This window comes from Periplaneta americana, chromosome 7 (genome assembly GCF_040183065.1).
Source record: "Periplaneta americana isolate PAMFEO1 chromosome 7, P.americana_PAMFEO1_priV1, whole genome shotgun sequence".
NCBI lineage: Eukaryota > Metazoa > Arthropoda > Insecta > Blattodea > Blattidae > Periplaneta > Periplaneta americana.
The window spans coordinates 10,872,730-10,894,096 of NC_091123.1; the positions used below are offsets into that span (position 1 = coordinate 10,872,730).

The 21,367-nt window shown below is 34.4% G+C and overlaps 1 long non-coding RNA gene across 2 annotated transcripts in view; it reads left to right on the forward strand.

Annotated features, from left to right (window-relative positions):
* LOC138702914 (uncharacterized) overlaps positions 1-21,367 on the forward strand; it is a 161,053-nt gene that overhangs the window by 10,263 nt on the left and 129,423 nt on the right. For both annotated transcript variants that reach the window (XR_011332920.1, XR_011332921.1), the window contains 2 exons: positions 543-773; positions 4,672-4,709. This is a non-coding gene — a long non-coding RNA (uncharacterized lncRNA). The remainder of the gene's footprint in view (positions 1-542; positions 774-4,671; positions 4,710-21,367) is intronic.

Sequence of the window (21,367 nt, forward strand, 5' to 3'; positions counted from 1 at the left end):
ACACTGTAAAAAAAATGTGCGTTCGTAAGCAGAAAAGGGCAAAAATGCAACGAAAAGTAGAACATTTCCTAAGAAATGACCAATAGACAATAAAAGTAGGCTATAGTAGTTCGTGTTGAAGTGAAATGAGTTTGTATTGCACCCTGCATTGTCTGTGATGCCTCAGAAAAATGATGATATTTTATAAACTTCGAGCCTACTCATAACATACAGTACTGGTATAGGCTATATTAAATGTGCTTTCACATACTAATATATCTCTTACAATAGTACGTTACCTGCTGATATAAAAAATAACTGAAGAAAATGTCTATGTATATTGAGCGTGTAATAGCTGTATAGGAACATGCATGTAATGTGTGTTGAACTATTATATTAGGTTTTTTTAAGTTTCAGTAAATATTTTTATCGTTAAAAAGTCTGCCATATTTTGCGTTTGTAGGATCATATTTATCTATTATCAGAGCATACTTGCTGGTATTTTTGATCCTAATTTGTAAGCCTGTGGTTATATTAAGGAATGTTTTCTCTATTGATTACAGTTTAAACATTACAAGCCTACAAGGGAAGCACCTGCATTCACGGACTTGATATAGAACACAAAGAGATGCAAGCTTGCTCTAGAAGATCTTCCCGCCACAGCTATACAAGGACACTGAGAACCAGTCCTTCGCATTTCAAGTGCCGTGGTGGAGTTTGCATCAATGCTTGTCTCGATGATGAGACATTAAAAGGTTGCTGCTGGTGCCGCGCCTCTTGACGAGGATCCATAGGTGAGTGTCGGAGGTCTTTGTGCATTCATATTATACCTAATCATTGTTGTGATTGTAGGGAGAAAATATTGGTGATCTAAAGCAGCGTTTCTCAAACTTTTTGGAAGTGGGGACCACCTTTTTAAGTCAGAACAGTTCCGCAGACCACCTTACTCTTGTTCCCTTCGAAAGCAAATTTATCATTTATGTAGCATATTTTAATTCCAGTATACCTATATTATAAAATAGAATTAATAAATTAAAATTAATTTTATATTAGTATTAACTAATTAAGTTAAGGTCCACACCTGTGGAGTAATGGTTAGCGCGTCTGGCCGCGAAACCAGGTGGCCCGGGTTCGATTCCCGGTCGGGGCAAATTACCTGGTTGAGGTTTTTTCCTGGGTTTTCCCTCAACCCAATATCAGCAAATGCTGGGTAACTTTCGGTGCTGGACCCTGGACTCATTTCACTGGCATTATCACCTTCATCTCATTCAGACGCTAAATAACCTAAGATGTTGATAAAGCGTCGTAAAATAACCTACTAAAATAAAAAAATAAGAAAATTAAGTTAATGTTCATAGAAGGAAATTTATTTTCGTTTTTTTAATAATTGAAGGCTGTTAGAGTTTGGTTAATCTTTAACTTATTAATTAACAAAATAAATAAATATTGGTATTAACATTAATAATTCTACAGGTTTACTTTTTACACTTGCGTGTTTCGTCTCTAAGTGCCGTTTTAATTTCGCAAGTTTCATACACTCGTTTGAAAGCACTTCGTAACAAACAACACACTGAGGTTTTGGTTCACTCTCATTGCCACACCAAGTAAATCTAAGTTCCATATAACTCTTGTAATATTTACGAAAGTATTTTTTCTTTGAACAGGACTAGATATTTCTTTAATGGCACTAGAATCGCTGATATTAATATCTTCACACACAGCTTCTGAACTATTAGCACTATCTAAATGAAGCATATAATCACGTTCCTTTCCTTTCAAAGATCCAGATCGAAGCCAGTTTTCCATTATGTATAGTGGGCACTATTTAACAGAGACCTAGAGAACTACTAGCGTGTACCACATAAGAAGGATTTCATGGTCCTCTGTTATGAATTCGGGTGGTCCCTGGCTGGGTTGCAGACGCGGGATGTGCAGGAAAAAGATGGTGAAAAACACCATGTTCATAGTGTTTTAAATTCCTCTTTTGTTGCTGAGAGCAGAGTGAGAATTCGGTAGACGAGTAGGGTAATAAATTTCATAAAATGTCAGTACTGGGAGAAAAAGTGAAAGGCGATTGCCATGTGTCATTTCCAAACTCTGAGATTTTCAGCTATAGTGTGATACGCAATTCGTTTGAATTTTAATTTTTCTTCTGTCTTTTTTGAAGGACCACAAGAGCAGATCTCGAGGATCACAGGTGGTCCGCGGACCATAGTTTGAGAAACGCTGATCTAAAGAAATGATTTTTGAGGTGTCCATAGAAGTGCATGGGTTTTTTATGTTTCAAAAATGTTTGGGCGCTACATTTCTCCCAATGTACTGTCATATTGCACATCAATATATTTGCAGCCTATCGGATATGTAAATACTTTCACTCGTAAACTCCCTGACTTTTGGCATGCATAGGGATTCTGTTTCACGGTGAACAAAAAATGTTAAATTTCATTTAAAAGTTGTGGTGTTATCTCGCACAAAAAGCATAAATTCATTGTTATTTCACATTAAGAAAATGTAACTTTCGATTTTTGTGCAAAATAAATTACTGAATATTTCTACAAAGACTAGAATTTGTATCATTAAGGAGATGTGAGGACCTTTGTGCATTTTAACAATACTGGTACTTAAAGTTTTCTATCGATACTTAGGCTTATCTGTTGTGTAGATAAATTAGTGTATCTGTCCGCTATACTGTGTATATATAAAGTAATAGACACCACAAAACATTCAAGCTATTTTTACATTATATATATATATATATATATATATATATATATATATGTATATATATTTTTTTTTACAAAATTTACAAGATTTTTATTGCAAGCAAAAATTACATACAATAACAAAGATTTTACAATACTATTGTAATACTCGTATATGAATATTCTTCAAAATTCGAAATTGATTACAAATCTCATAGTCAAATAGTCTACATATTACAAATTATTGTATAAATACAAGGTAACTGGGTCATACCTGAAAAAGCAAGATGCTTGAGGTCGGGTGAAATGAAAACTGGATAGGAAAAAAAAAAAAGTAATAATAATAATAATAATAATAATAATAATATGATTAAAACTGTTGAATGTAATTACACATAAAGTTTAAAAAGAATAAGAAAAAAAAAAACAAAAACAAACAAACAAAACGGTACCATAGCCTATACATAAACATATTAAGTTAAGAATACAACATTGTTAAAGTGACAGAAAAAAAAATAAAGAATAAGAATTTACATGATTATAATTTTAGAAACAGTTCAAGCACTTATTTTTTGAATAATTTAACAGTGAAGTCACTCGAAATATAGTTAGAATATGGTTGTACTCTGGAAGATCTCTGGATGTGTATGGCATGGGGTGATAATAACCTATTATTTTTGTAACAAGGGATAGCACCTAGTGATGTCTATGATGCATCCCTTGCTAGTATGGTCGCTTAAAATCTGGGTACTTTAGAAAAAGTCATTAAAAAGAGCTTGTCAATGTCTCAAATTGGATACAGTTTGTTGGAGTTCATTACAACCAAATGGGTTATCTTTCTTTGTAAGATCATTTAAATATATGATGTAGCAAAGTAAGGAGTGTATGAGAATAGTATCCGAATAAACCAAGAAAAGATGGGAGCTGCAGGGTTCCTTGTCGTAGACTAGAGTGCGTGTAAGCACTGTGTCTAAAGGAGAGGACTCCAAAATTTTCTGGTCATTTATCGCCTATGTCGAAACTTTGAGTTTGCACAATGGGCGCATCCATATCAGTGGCCTTAGTGCACGTGTTTTTGGTCCCATATTCCACATTATTAACAGGACAGCATTGCTACTTACAGACCTGTTACTAAATCTACGTATTACTCTGTGAAAAGATTTATTAAATCTACATACTTAGACTTCAACAAACAAAATTTGATAACACAATCTCAAGGGAAAAAATGGAACTCTCCCGATTTACCACGAAAATAGTCTGTAGCTGCATTTAGATTGGCAACAGGCCATGATTGTTTGGCCAAACACCTGCATAGAATTGGAATATATCAGTCCCCTAACTGCCCATTGTGCAACTCAAACCAAGAAATGGATTCGGAACACCTCAAAATCTATGCTTCATTGGCTGACCATGATAATATCTTTGAAAAATATTGGAGTGCAAGAGGTCAAATGACTTTATTGTCAAACGCCTGGCATTAGAAAACAACAACAATAACATTATTAACAGGATATGAAGTGCTGTGGATATTAGGAATCAAATTGACAAAGAATTTTAATTGGTTATTTTACGACGCTTTATCAACATCTTAGGTTATTTAGCGTCTGAATGAGATGAAGGTGATAATGCTGGTGAAATGAGTCCGGGGTCCAACACCGAAAGTTACCCAGCATTTGCTCATATTGGGTTGAGGGAAAACCCCGGAAAAAACCTCAATCAGATAACTTGTCCCGACTGGGAATCGAACCCGGGCCACCTGGTTTCGCAGCCAGACACGCTAACCGTTACTCCACATATGTGGACTTGACAAAGAATGTCGAAACATGTATTTTGCATGTCTCATATCTCTTCCATCTTCTCTTTTGTAGTATCAGTCCCTTATTGTTTGTATCTTCTAACATACTGTATCTGTGACTTTTATAGTTGAATGTGGTGTTGTAATAGTACATTGCTCTGACTCTAGTGTAATGGGAAATGTTTATTTTTGCAGGCAGAGGAAGATGATGTCTGTGCCTGGGTAGCAGCAATGTAAGTGTTACTCTTTGAAATATTAGTATTGTTGTATTGTATTTATTGACATTCAGTGGTATGCGTACATCGCTTCACAGCTAGATTATGGAACGCGTCAAACAAATCGTAAAAGTACCGGTACTACAAAAGCTTAATTCATAGTCGCAATATAGTTGAAATATATCCACGCATTAGGAATTGGTTCTATAGGCCATATTCAGCATGAAATGTCATATGGACATGTGTTCGATTATTATTAGTTTGAAAATTATTTGTAAAAATCCGAATGTCATAATGTGAATCAGGCTTTGGAGTTGCGTCATAATAGAAACATTGGAAAGTAAATTAAATGGAGGGTTGCACATTGACATTAAGTACGGTAGGAAAAGGGGAAAATAGGTCAGGTGATTTTCAGCTGCGCTTTTCAGGTACAACCGTGCCAAGGCATGGAATGCTACATACATGCCACTCACACGTGTGTGGCCAATTGCATCGAAATGGAAGGAAGAAAAATCTGCTGAAGGTATTTTTGTTTTATGAGTTCTGTAGTACAGTATTTTGAAGTAATATTTCTGTGTATTTCAAGTGCATAACTCTTGTTTTATGTAACAGGTCTCTCTTACAGGTTTATGATAGATGAATAAATATATCATACCGGTATCATAAATATCGTATCATAACTCTTGGTTCTACTCAAAACTACTGTTACATTCGTAGGATTCAATCAACTGTAGGTAACTTCTTACTGGTTACAATGTTCATATGACATTTTATGCTCAAAGTGGCCCATAGAACTGACTCCTGAAGTGTGGGTGATTAGTCGTGAATCGTCCGATATACAGAAGTGCCCTACAATATACTAAAGGGTATAAACATTATTACTGCCATATAACTAGCTCCTTTTTGATAGCACGATAGACTAGCCGATGGAGTATGAAAAACATTTTTTGACGAGTATTTACGCTATGAACCGTTGAATTAGTAGGAAGCTAAGCAACATCAGGTCGAAATTTCAAATAGGTTTTGCCACTTTAGAAAGCTCCGACGAAGTTGAGAAAGAGTTAGATGTTAATAGCATGTGGGAAAATATCAGAGATAATATCAAAATTTCAGTTGAGCAGCGCATAGGTTATTATGAAACTAAGAAAAAGAAACCATGGTTTGATGAAGAATGTTGCATGGTAGTAGAAAGAAGGAAACGTGCAAAACTGAAATTCTTACAGGATGCAGTTGTGGTGAATAGAGATAATTATTTCAATGAAAGACAGGAAGCAAGTCGTACACTTCGGAATAAAAAGAGAGATTACTTGAAGGAAAAACTGAATGAGATAGAATCAAATAGTACTGTAAGAATAAAAACATTCGAGATTTATATAAGAGTATAGAGGAATTTAAGAATAGATATCAGGCAAGGGTAAACGTGATCAAGGATGAGAATGGTGACTTACTTGCAGACTCTCATTCAATCCTGAACAGATGGAAAAACTATTTTGGGCAACTACTAAATATACATAGGCCAAATAGAAATGATCGGGACGAAATTCAAATACAAACTGCTGAGCCATTTATACCCGAATCCACACTTTCAGAAGTCGAAATTGAGATAGAAAATCTGAAAAAGTACAAGTCTTCTGGTATCAATCAATTCCAGCAGAATTAATATAAGATGGTGGAAACTCATTATCTAGCGAAATTTATAAGCTCGTAGGCCTACTTGCTATTTGGAAAAAGGAAATTGTACCAGAACAATGGAAGCAGTCCATAATTGCACCTATTTTTAAGAAGGGGGACGAGACTAATTGTAGTAACTTTCAAGTAATATCATTTTTGTTGACGTCATACAAAATTTTGTCCAGTATTCTTTTGAGAAGATTAACTCTGTATATAGATGAAATTATTGGGGATCATCAACGTGGTTTTTGGTGTAATAGATCGACTATTGCTAAGATTTTTTGTATTCGACAGATAATGGAGGAAAAATGGGAGTATAAGGGTACCTAGAGTACATCATTCATAGATTTCAAAAAGGCATTTGACTTGGTTAAGAGAGAAGTTTTATTTAACATTCTTATTGAATTTGGTATTCCCAAGAAACTAGTTCGATTAATTAAAATGTGTCTCAGTGAAACTTACAGCAGAGTCCGTATAGGCCAGCTTCTGTCTGATGCTTTTCCAATTCACTGAGGGCTAAAGCAAGGAGATGCACTATCACCTTTGCTTTTTAACTTAGCTCTAGAATATGCCATTAGGAAAGTTCAGGATAGCAGAGAGGGTTTGGAATTGAACTGGTTGCATCAGCTTCTTGTCTATGCGAATTACGTGAATATATTAGGAGAAAATCCACAGACTATTAGAGAAAACACGGAAATTTTACTTGAAGCAAGTAAAGAGATAGGTTTGGAAGTAAACCCCGAAAAGACGAAGTGTATGATTATGTCTCGTGATCAGAATATTTTATGAAATGAAAATATACAAATTGGAAATTTATCTTTCTAAGAGGTGGAAAAATTCAAATATCTTGTAGCAATGGTAACAAATATAAATGACACTCGGGAGGAAATTAAACGCAGATTAAATATGAGAAATGCCTGTTATTATTCGGTTGAGTAGTTTTTGTCATCTAGTCTGCTGTCAAAAAGTCTGAAAGTTGGAATTCATGAAACAGTTATATTACTGGTTGTTCTGTATGGTTGTGAAACTTGGACTCTCACTCTGAGAGAGGAACATAGGTTAAGGGTGTTTGAGAATAAGGTGCTTAGGAAAATATTTGGGGCTAAAAGGGATGAAGTTACAGGAGAATGGAGAAAGTTACAAAACGCAGAACTGCATGCATTGTATTGACATAATTAGGAACATTAAATCCAGACGTTTGAGATGGGCAGGGCATGTAGCACATATGGACGAATCCAGAAATGCACGTAGAGTGTTAGTTGGGAGACCGGAGGGAAAAAGATCTTTGGGGAGGCCGAAACATAGATGGGAAGATAATATTAAAATGGATTTAAGGTAGGTGGGATATGATGATAGAGACTAGATTAATCTTGCTCAGAATAGGGACCGATGGCGGGTTTATGTGAGATAAGCACAATGACAAGGTCAACAAGAATCACAATAATCACAAAAAGGACAATGATAAGAGTGACGACAAGAATTACAATAATGATATAAATTGCTGACTTCTCGTCAGTAGGCACTACTTTTGTTTTCAGTTTTACATGATAAATGATGTGACACTAGTAGTTAAACAGATGTATTACCAACTGAATTGTTGTGCGTTGTTAAACTTTTTTTAAAATTCATACTAAGATTTGTGCTTTTATTTGTTGAAAAAAAGTTGACTGCTTGATACCAGTGGTGGAGTCATAAGCAACATCATAACATGGCAGCTCGCGAAAAGTGTATTATTACTAATAATCCATACTTTCAAATATAAAGTTAAATAAGGTGCCAATAAGATAATTACTATTTTAAAAAGTAAAAATAAAGAAGCAGGGTGCTGTCAGGTTACAGAAAAAAGTACCAGGGAGTCACCCTGGCTTGCCCTGACATGACTGCATCGCTGCTTGATGCTGATACTTAGACAGCTGCTTAGTATAAATATTTTCCAAATTCCATGCAAGATTTATTACAATGTCATGTTTGTAAAGGTGTAGTGGTGTTGAATAATCTTTGACGACTTCATACTGACACATGGACTGCTGCAATAGGAATTCTACTCCTGCATAGGGGTTGCTAGGAACTATATAACACTGACAATGTTTTTGTTTGCAGATTTTATATAAAAATGACAATCTAAACTCATCAAGCTGCATTATCGACTGAGCTCATTAATACGTTTTTACAATAGGAAAGAATATAGAATTGTATGTCTCCCATTTTTTTTTTTTTTTTTGGTGTTGTTGATTTGAAAAGTAATTATTGAAGACTTTATGCTCATACTTGGACAGCTGTAATGAGGACTCTAGTGTTGCATAACTTTGCGAAATTTTAGCCAGGATTTATACAAGACTGACGGTGATTTTTTAAGTAATTTTACATCAGAAATGACTTTACACTCAATCCTATAGTGCAAGAATATCAACTGAAGTGTAGAATATATTTTTTTTTTCCCCAAATTCATAGCAAGATTTATTAGATTACAATATTTGCTTAAGTGTACTGGTGTTCAGTATTGCTTTATGACTTCCTATAAATAATTGAAGAGTTGCAATAGGATCTCCTGTCTTGCATAATAATAACTCAATTCATGTCAGGAATTATACAACACAGTCATTTAGGTTAGTGATTTTTCATAATAACTTTACACTCATACTTACTGAGCAGGAATGACGACTTAAGTGTAGTATAGATATATCTTCCAAATTCCATGCAAGATTTATTACATTCTCATGTTTGTAAAGATGCAGGGGTGTTGAATATCTTTGATGACTTCATACTGACACATGGACGGCTGCAATAGAGTCTCTATATCTGCATTGTGGTTGCTAAATTCATGACAGGGCTTATAGAGCACAGTGATAACTTTGTTTGCTATTTCACATAAAAAGTGGCTTAATCTAAAAGTCTCAAAGCTGCATTACCAACTGAGCTCATGCATAAATATTTACAGGTAGAAAAATGTGGAATTGTTGCCCTACCGTTGAGTTGAAAAATAATTCACGACTTGATACTCATACTTGAACAACTGAAGTAAGGACTTTAGTGTTGTATAAATTTGCAGAATTTAAGCCGGTATTAATACAAGACCAACAGCAATTCTTTTAATGTAATTTTACCACGGAAATGACTTTCACTCAATCCTACAGAGCAGGAAAGAAAAGTGAAATTCTCAAATTCATAGCAATATTTATTAGATTCAAATGTTTGCTTAAGTGTACAAGCGTGCTGTAGTGTTTGACGACATCATACACGTATTTGGGCAGCTGCAATAGGATTTCTAGTGTTGCATAATGATTGCTAAATTCATCCCAGGATGTATAGAACAGTGATCAATAATTTTATACATGGAATTAAAGAGTAGGACTGATGTAGGAATGTAATGTATAAATATTTTCTAAAATCCCTGCAAGATTTCTTATATTGCCAGGTTTATATAGTTGTAGTGGTCTTGAATAATCTTTGCTGACTTCATACCGACTCTTGGAGGAGCTGCAATAGGGACTCTTAGTCTTGCATAGGGTTTGCTAAATTCATGTCAGGTCTTATACTACACTGATAGTGCTTTTGTTTGCTTATTTCACATAATTCTGACTTAATCTAGAATTCATAAAGTTGTATTACTGACTGAGGACATTCATGAATATTTACAAGTAGAAACATTTAGAATTGTATGCCTGCCGTAATTTTTGTGTTGTTGTCCTTGAAAAGTAAATCCTGACTTCATACTCATACTTGGACAGCTGCAATAAGCACTCTATTGTTGCATGAATCTGCAAAATTTAAGCCATGATTTATACAAGACTGACATTCATTATTTAATTAATTTTTACATGAGAAAGGACTTTATACTCAATCTTATAGATGAGGAATGACAACTGAAGTGTAGAATAAATTTTTTTGTCAAATTCATAGCAAAATTTATTGGATTTCAATGTTTCCTTAAGTGTACTGGTATTCAAAAGTTCTTCACGACTTGCTAGAGATAAATGAAGAGTTGAAAGTGTGTCTTGTTTTGCATTATAGTTACTAAAATCATGCCAGGAATTATACAACATTGACATTCATTTAGGTAATTACCCTAATTTTAATAATAGCATATTTGGCGCTCATACTTATAGGGCAGGAGTGACGACTTATGTGTAATATAAATATTTTCCAAAATTCATGCAAGATTTCTTATATTACTGGTACTAAGTTTATATATATACGTGTAGTGGTGTTGAATAACTTTTGATGACTTCATTGTAACACATGGGCAGCTGCAGTAGGGACTCTAGTCTTGCATAGGGGTTGCTAAATTCATGGCAGCATTATACTGCACTCACAGTGCTTTTGTTTGTTTATTTCACATAGAAAGTGACTTAATCTAGAATTCATAAAGCTGCATTACCGACTGAGGTCATGCATAAATAATTTCAAGAAGAAAAATGTAGAATTGTAGGTCTCCTGTGATTTTTGTGTTGTTGTTGCCTTGAAAAAATATTCACGACTTGATACTCATACTGCCAGTGCCTCACTTCCTGAGCTGTTTCTTTGCGGAGTGAGACGCAGAGGGGGGTGGGTGGGTGGTCCTGGGTACCGCATGTGCCTACTACCCTACGTTCAACACATCGGCCTTTTCAGGATTCCTTTCGTCAGCTATGGAGCAATATCAGCCATGGACAAGCGAATGTATAGGCTATTCCCTCACAAAACAAATTATGTCCTTCTCATCAATTCCTGTAACTAAACACTAATACCAGTGGTAGACTACAGTCTCTACTTGAGATTATCGACCTAATCGCGATTACGGTTGTCACGTGTACACATCCGTAAACTCTTTCCTCTGTGGCAGTGTTTCTCAAACGTTTTTCCACCACGAAACCCCTTTTAATCTAAAGAGTAATTGCGGAATCCTTGTAATATTTTATTAGTATTTAATAGTTAACAGACAAGTGAGACCTAGTATCTCAATAATTCTGTTCAGTGGGACGAATGTATTTGTTTTTTAAGCCTGCAATCTGGTTTTATGGCGGAAAGTTGTAGTCTCATTTATGCTATACTTCTGCATTTTGTCTTTTCGGTATTTTGTTTTTGTGGACACATACGCAGAGAATGCAGTGATGAAAGCGATAAGTATTATGGGTATTTTCCGTTTCAGACGTTTATTACGCATATTATTGTAATATTATTATTACTCATATTCTTGTATTATTATTATTATTATTATTATTATTATTATCATCATCAGTTGTTTCATGTTATCATTGATTCATATTTTCGTTACATTTATATATTTTTATAGTATCCACTAAGTATAAAATAGCAGCCCAGTCGGCTAAGGCGCTTGCCTATTGATCCAGAGTTGCTCTCGGGCGCGGGTTCGATTGCCTCTTGGGCTGATTACCTGGTTAGATTTTTTTCTCGAGGTTTTCTCCAACCGTAAGGCGAATGTCATGTAATCTTTGGCGAATCCCCGACCTCATCTCGCCAAATACCATTTCGCTACCATCAATCCCATCGATGCAAAATAACATAGTAGTTGATACAATGTCGTTAAATAACCAAGTAAAAGAAAGTATAAAATAAAATTTTAAATCATATAGGGCTCACGGAACCCCGGAACATACTTTGAGAAATGCTGCTCTATGGCAATTCAGCAATAATTGTCCAGACTGAACGAAGAGTGGCCTAGTGTGTACTTACATCGCCATAGCCATCAGAGATAATAGCGATAGTGGTAACCACGATTAGAGTATCCAGTATTATAAACAGTATAAGATCCCTAAAATGGCATAGGATAATGTTTTCTGCACATGTAATATGCTGCCGTGCCACACGCTGCAACTGACGTGCTGGTCGGAGCAGACCTAAGAGGCGTGATTATAAGCACTAGGGAGCTCTCGGTTCAGGACGTGAGACACAGGCAGTACTTGGACAGCTGAAATAAGGACTATTAATGTTGCATGAATTTGCAAAATGTAAGCCAGTGTTTATGCAAGACTGGCAGATAATTTTTAAATAAATTTACCAGAGAAATGAATTTACACGCAATTCTATAGAGCAGGAAAGAAAAGTGAAGTGTAGAATAATTATTTTCCCAAATTCATAGTAAGATTTATTAGATTCCAATGTATTGACATCTGAGCAGCTGTAATATGGACTCAAGTCCTGTATAGTGTTCCTAAATTCATGGTAGTAGTTACACATTACTGACAGTGTTTTGTTTGCTGATTTTACATAAAAAAATTACTTGCTCTACAACTCATAAAGCTGTATTACCGACTGAGCTCTTCCGTAAATTTCTACAATAGGAAAGAATTCAAAATTCTATGTCTCCCATGCTTTTTGAAAATTAATTCATTACTTCATACTCGTAGTTGGACAGCACCAATAAGGGTTCTAGTGTTCCATAAATTTTGCAAAATTTAAGCCAGTGTTTATACAAGACTGAGACTTTTTTTTTAAGTAGATCTACAACAGCACTGACTTTACACCATAATATCCTTTAGGGCAGGAATGGCAAGCGAAGTGTAGAATAAATTTTTTTGTCCAATGTCATAGCAAGATTTATTCGATTTCAATGCTTACTTAAGTGTACTGGTGTTCAACAATGTTTCACGACTTCATACAAATGATTGGAAAGATGCAACAGATGCCCAGAGTTACAGAGGACTGACAATGTTTTGGATAATGATTTTTCATGACAAACTACTTTACATTCATACTTAGACGGGAGGAATGAAACTGAAGAGTAGAATAAATTTTTTGCAAATATAAAGTAAGAATTATTACATTGCAATGTTTGTTAGGATAAGTGATGTTGAATAGTGTTTGATGACTTCTTACTTATTCTTGGTAAAATGCAATAGGGTGTCTAGTCCTGCATGATGATTGTTAAATTCATGAAATAATTTATACAAATTTACAGTGTTTTTGCTAATGATTTTACATAATAAATTACTTTACACTTAGTCCTCACGAGGGAAGAAATTTTCTCATGAAATTTCGGTCAGTGTATGGGACCAGTGCCCACCCAGCATCGTGATGCATTTGGGGGGGCTACGATAGGTAGCGAAAATCTGGTTTAGCAAACCAGCTGTAATGGCTGGGGGGATCATTGTGCTAACCACACGATACCTCCATTCTGGTTGATGATCGTCCACCTCTGCTTTGGCAAGTGAACGTGAGGCCAGCAGCCGGCTGGTCGGACTTGGCCCTTCAGGGCTGTAGCGCCATGGATTTACTTTTACTTTACTTATACTTAGTGCAGAGATGACAACTGAAGTGTAGGATAATTTTTTTCCAAATTCATTGCAGAATTTATTAGATCCACAACCTTGTTTACGTTTACTGGTGTACAATAATTTTTGGCAACATCATGCAGATAATTGGACGGCTGCTATAGGGACACTAGTGTTGCATAATGTTTTCTAAATTCATGCTAGGGCTTATACTACACTGATTGTGCTTTGATTACTGATTTTACATAAAAGTGACAATATATAACACATAGTGCTGCATTATTGTCTCATATCATGCATAAATATTAATAATTGGAAAAAATTAGAATTGTAGGACTCTCGTGCTTTCTATGGTGGTGTTGTTGCTTTGAATGGAAACTGACTTCATACTGATGCTTGGAGACCAGCTGTAAAGATTCAAATATTGTATAAAGATTGAAAATTTTAAGTCAGGCTTTATACAACACAGGCAGTGCTTTTGTTATGTGGTTTTACATGAAAAATGACCTTACACTCACTGCTATATGACATCTGAAAAGTAGGATCAATTTTACTCAAATTCATTGCAATTTTATTACATTCCCATGTTTGGTTAAGTGTCTTGGTGTTCATCAATGTTTGACGACTCACTGCAGATAATTGAAGAGGTGCAATAAGCTCTCTTGTCTCTCATAATGATTGCTAAATTCATGCCAGGACTTACACAACATTGACAGTCATTTAAGCTAGTGATTTTTCACAATAACTTACTTTACGCTCATACCTACATGTAAGGAATGTCGACTTACGTGTAAATATTTTCCAAACTCCACACAAGATTCATTACATTCTCGTGTATAAGCATAGTGATGTTGAATAATCTTTGACGAATCATAGTGACACATAAATAGCTGCAATAGGGACTCCAGTCCTGCATAATGGTTGCTAAATTCATGACATGTCTTATGCAAAACTGGCAGTGCTTTGTTTGCTGATTTCACATAAAAAGTGTCTTAATCTACCAACCATAAAGCCGTATTAGCAACTGAGCTTATGCATAAGTATTTAAAAGTAGAAAAATTTAGAATGGTAAGCCTCCTGTACTTGGTTTGGTGTTGGTGCTTTGAAAAGTAATTCACGAATTCATACTAATACTTGGACAGTTGCAATAAGGAATCTAGTGTTGCATGAATTTGCAAATCTTAAGCCAGGGTTTATACAAGACTTAATTGATTTGTCGAATAATTTTACATCATAAATGACTTTACACTCAATCCTATAGGGCAGGAATGACAACTAGAGTGTAAAATAATTTTTTTTCCCAAATTCATAGCAAGATTCATTAGATGACAATGTTTTCTTAAGTGTACTGGTGTTCAGTAGTGTTTCACGAATTGATACAGATAACTGGACTGCTGCTATATGGATTCCAGTCTTGCATAATAATTGCTAAATTCATTCCGAGACTTACACAACACTGACAGAGACTTTGATTAGTGATTTCCCATTTTGAATTACCTTATGCCTATACTTATAAAGCAAGAATGATGTATGGAATGTAGTATAAATATTTTCCAAATTCCATGCAAGCTTTCTTACATTGCCAAGTTTATATAAGTGTAGTAATGGTGTTGAATAATATTAAGGTAACTTCATACAAACACATGGGCAGCTGCAATTTGGACTCTAGACTTGAAGAGGGGTTTCTAAATTCATTCCAGGTCTTAAACAACATTGACAGTGCTTTTCTGATTTCATATGAAAGGCGACTTAATGTACAATTCATAAAGTTGCATTACCGGCTAAGGTCATGCATAAATATTTACAAATAGAAAAATTTAGAATTGTAGTATAGGGTTGTTGCTTTGAAAAGTAATTCACAATAAATATCATACTCAAACTTGGACAGCTGCAATAAGGGATCTAGTGCTGCATAAATTTTCGAAATGTAAGTCAGGGTTTATACAAGACTGACATTGATTTTTTAAGTATTTTACATGAGAAATGACTTTACACTCATTCCTGTAGAATAGGAATGACAAATGAAGTGTAGAATAAATTTTTTTCTATACACATTGAAAGACACTCTTTCAGCTTTCCCAATGACGGGACTGCCTCATTGGACAAAGCAATTAAAAAAAAAAAAACAGGCCACAAAAGAGTAAGGAGGGGAACGAACAAAAGGGAAAATTAAGTACAGGAAAGATAATAGCATGCATATAACATGCCTAAACATAGTAAGATTTATTAGATTACAATGTTTCCTTAAGTGTACAGATTTTCAATAGTGCTTCACGACTTCCTACATATATTTGAATTTTTGCAGTACTTTGTCTTGTATAATAATTTCTAAGTTAATGCCAAGATTTATACAACACTGACAGTCATTTAGGTTAGTGATTTTTGATAATAACTTACTGTACACTGATGTGTACAGGGCAGGAATGACGACTTAAGTGTAGTATAAATATTTTCCAAATTCCATGCAAGATATATTATTTATACTAGCCGTACCCGTGCTCTCCGCTGCACCCGTTAGAAATAAATATAAAGTAATTACATAATTAAAATAGGACATTTGATCCAGGGAACATTCGTGTTTGATAGAAGGATAAATCGTTTATTATGTTACTTAATTTAAATTGTATTAAAAAAATTAAAATGCGATCATTTTGATCCAGAGACCACTCATTCGGTCATAAAAATTATATTAGGAAATACAGGAAACGAATGTACAGAATAGCCTATCAAGTTTTCTGTGCATAAGAAGATATTTTAATCTTACCTGTCCTCGATTTACTCAGAAGTTACTGTAATAACATTATAGCATTATGTCCATCTAGAGAAACTACACTTTCCAATGGTGAATTAATAATTAATTATACAAATCAGTTAATTTAGCTTCCGATATTACTTCATACAAACACAGAAACATTATCTGTAGGCTATGTTTCATAGCTTTCGATTATTGTTGATCAAGGCCCCATATAGATGAAGTTATTTGTTTTTTATTTCATTACACCACCTTAGATGGCGTTGTTATTGTAATTTTGAAACTCATTTATCTCATTAAATATTAGTCCTATCAAAATTTTGCATAGAATAAAACTTATCGGAAATTATTTTTAAAGAAACTTTTGTTATGTAATATTTTTCGTGAAAATTAATAATAAGGGAGATATTTCGATTTATTTAATTCAAGCCCCTTGTAAGCCCCCTTTTAAATAAAATATTTTGAATGCCATATAGCCTAAATTCTAAGTTACAACGAACTTAATTTATATTCTAATTTTTATATAAATCGGTTCAGCCATTATCGCGTGAAAAGGTAACAAACATCCAGACAGACAGACAGACAGACATACAAAAATTTCAAAAAAGCGATTTTCGGTTTCAGGGCGATTAATTATATATGTTAGGACCAATTATTTTTGGAAAATCGAAAATTACCAGAAAAATTTCGGCTACAGATTTATTATTAGTATAGATTCCTATGTTTGTGTAGGAGTAGTGGTGTTGGATAATGTTCCACGACTTCATACTGACAAATGGATAGCTGCAATATGGACTCTAGTACTGCATAGTGGTTGCTAAATTAATGCCAGGACTTACACAACACTGACGTTTCCCCCCCCCCCCACATAAAAAGGGATTTGATGTTCAAGTCATAAACCTGGTCTACTGACTGAGCTCATGCATAAATTACTACAATAGGAGAAAATTTAGAAATGTTCCACTATGTCTCACATGCTTTTTTTTTTGTGTTGTTGGCATGAAACGTAGTTTACCACTTCATAACCCTACCTGCATAACATTTACTACACTGAAAGAGTTTTGATTGCTGATATTATTTAAAAATTGACTTAATTTACAACTCATAAAGCTGCATTACCAATAGAGCTCATGCTTAAATATTTACAAGTAGAAAAATTTAGAATTGTAGGTCTCCCATGCTTCTTTTGTGTTGTTGCTTTGAAAAGTATTCAAGTATTGCACTCATTTGGAAAAATTAAGACAGATTTTGTACAATACTGAGAGTGCTTTTTTTGACATGGGATCAGGAATGGCTACAGAAGTGTAGAATATTTTTCTTTTCCAAATCTATAGATTCTAATGGTTACTTAAGTGTAACGGTGATAACTAATTCTGACAGCTGTTAACAGATAATTGAAGAGGTGATTTAGGATCTCTTGTCTTGTACAGGGACATCATTTTATTTTTACTAACATTTCTAATATTAACCTGGCTATACCTTTGGATCAACGGTTGCTACCCCCTTCCACGACTGGAGTTCAGGCGTAATATACAAACAAATCACTTTACCAGGTATAGGAGGGATGAAAATTAGTTATCCATTTATGTAAACTAGGAAATAATCACGCTTTTGAGTTTGATAATTTTCATTAGGTTTTTGTTTAATCAAAATACAGTACAGTATTAACAATGAGTGTTTTTACTCACGAACTGAGCTGTCCATGCAGACGTATTCATTATGCAGTGTATATTATACTGTCTACAGCACATTAGCATACAATATATAGAATGAAGTTAAATTGAAAAATAATAATAATATGGATATTTAAACACATTATTCAAAATGGTGGCCATTCATTTTGATACAGGCTTCAGTTCTAATGTGTGTAATTCCAATTACCAGTTTCGTCTTTCGTACTAGTAACTCATGTTGAAATAATTATGTACCTACTCTGTAAAAGAGTACCTTACGTACTGTAAATTCAGTCTTCACTTCTGCTCGATCCGAAAAGATAAAATTACTCAGACATGCTATTTACTGTCCATCCAAGTGGTTATGTCGCAGGATCGTAGAAAGGGGGGAAATCACGTGACAGTTAATTACTTAACAAGACCCTTTTATTTAAGTTATTTTAAACAGTTGTATGGGTATAATATTACGTAGACATCCAATTCCTAACAGAAATTAATGTTCTCAGAAAAGAGCTAAGACAGCCCAGCCACTAGCCTTTACAGAGAGGCGAATAGAAGCAGGTGGGGAAAACCGGAATGCGATGTAGGCAAATGGACGACAGTACCTGTGCGAAAATGATGCAATATTGAAAGCTCACTGGAAAACGCGAACATATTTTTGGAACGTACTGTTTACTATGACTGTTATGCTACTATGACTGTAGGCTATATGCGATCTTGGATCTGTGGTGGAGGACGGTTGAACTTCATCAGTAGAAGGGGTGGGAGTGAAGTACATTAAAAAACTCAGGTACAATAAAAATTGAAGTAAAAATAAAATGATGTCCCTGTATATTAACGACTAAATACATAACAAGACGTATACAACATTGCCATTCATTTAGGTTAGTGACTTTTCATGATTTCCTACTTTACACTCCTAATTAGAGGGCAAGAATGACGACTTGAGTGTAGTGTATTTTTTTTCAAAATTCCATGCAAGATTTAGCCTATTAGGTTCCCAAACTTGTATGGGTGTAGTGATGTTGAATAATCTTTCTTAACTTGACAGTGACCCATGGGCAGCTGCAAGAGGTACTCTAGCCGTGCATGGTGGTTGATAAATTCACGACAGGACTTACACAACACTGATACTGCTTTTTTTTGCTGATTTCACATGAAAATTGTCTGAATCTACAAGCAATAAAACAGTATTACCAACTAAGTTCATGCATAAATATTTATAAGTTAAACATTTAGAATTGTAGGCCTGACGTGATTTCTTTGGTGTTGTTGCTTTGAAAAGTAATTTTACATGAGAAGTAGGTATACATTCTATAGAGAAGAAATGACAACTTAAGTTTAGAATAATTTTTTTACAAATTCATATCAAGATTTATTAGATTCTAATATTTTCTTAAGTGTACTGATGATCAGCAGTGGTTGACGACTTCCTACAGATAATTGAAGAACTGCAATAGGCTTCTTATGTCTTTCATAATGATTGCTAAATTCATGCCAGGACTTACACAACACTGACTGAGATTTTGATTTATGATGCTCCATAACGAATTACTTTATGCTCATACTTACAGAGCAAGAATGATGTATGGAGTGTAGTATAAATATTTTCTAAATTTCCAGATTTCTTACATTCTCATGTTTGTATAGGTGTACTGGTGTAGAACAATTTTTGACGACTTCATACTGACACATGGACAGCTGCAATAGGAACTCCAGTCCTACACTGGTTGGTAAATTCTTACCGGAATTATACAACACTGACAGCACATTTGTTTGCTGGTTTCACATAAAAAGTGACTTATTCCTCAAGTTTCCAAATTGCCTTACCAACTGAGTCCATGCATAAATATCTACAATTAGAAGAGTTTAGAGTTGTGTCGTCCCATGTTTATTTATTTATTTATTTATTTATTTATTTTTGGTGTTGCCTTGAAAAGTAATTCACAACTTCATACTCATCCTTGGACAGCTAAAATAATGACTCTAGTGTTGCATAAATTCAGAAAATTTAAGCCAGGGCTTATACAAGACTGACAGTAATTTTTAAATGATTTTATCAGAGAAATGTCTATATACTCAATTCTATAGTGCAGGAATGGCAACTGAATTATGGAATAAATTTTTTCAGAAATTCATAGCAAGATTTATTAGATTCCAGTATTTGTTTAAGTGTACTGATGTTCAATAGTGTTTCACGACCCTGTACAGATAATTTGACACCTGCAATAGGATCCTAGTCTCGCATAGAGATTGCTAAAGTGATGCCAGGATTTGTACAACACTGACAGAAAGTTTGATTGGTGATTTTCCATAATGAATTTACTAGCGTGCAGCAGTGTTCACGACATCATACAGAAGTTTTGACAGTTGTAATAGTGTTTCTAGTGTTGCATAACGATAGCTATATTCATCCCGGGATGTATACAACACTGACAGAGATTTTGATCGATGATTTTTCATAATGAATTACCTTGTGCTCATACTTAAAGAGCAGGAATAATGTACTGGTATAGAGTTTAGTTTAAATATTTTCCAAAAACCAGGCATGATTTCTTATATTACCAGGTTTATGTAGGTGTAGTAGTGATGAATAATGTTTGGTGACTTCATACTGACACATGGGCAGCTGCAATAGGGACTCTAGTCTTACATAGGGATTGCCAAATTCATGACAGGACATACTACACTGACAGTGCTTCTGTTTGCTTATTTCACATAAAAAATGAGTCAATCTACAATTCATAAAGCTGCATTACCGACTGAGATCATGTATAAATGTTTACAAGTGGAAAAATTTAGAATGGTATGTCTCCCGTGATTTTTGTAGTGTTGCTGCTTTGAAAAGTAATTCACGACATAGTACTCATATTTTGACAGCTTAAATAGGACTCTAGTGTTGAATAAATTTGCGAAATTTAAGTCAGACTTAATGTGATTTTTTAAGCAATTTTGTCAGCCAGAGAAATGACTTTGCACACAATCCTATGGAGCAGAAAAGTGAAGTGAAGTGTACAATAAATTTTTTCCAAATTCTTAGCAAGATTAATTACATTTTAACTCTTCCTCAAGTGTACTGGTGTTCAAATGTTATTCACGACCTTCTAGAGATAACTGATGAGTCGAATAGTGTCTTTTCTTGCATAAGAGTAGCTAAATTCATGCCAGGGATTGTACAGCTGACAGTCATTTAGTTTATTAATCTTTAATAATTACTTACCTGGCTGTCCTACTTAGAAGGCAGGAATGACGAGTTAAGTGTAGTAAAAATATTTTCCAAATTCCATGTAAGATTTATTATATTCTCATGTTTGTAAATGTTTAATGGTGTTGAATATTGTTTGACGACTTCATACTGACACATGGGAC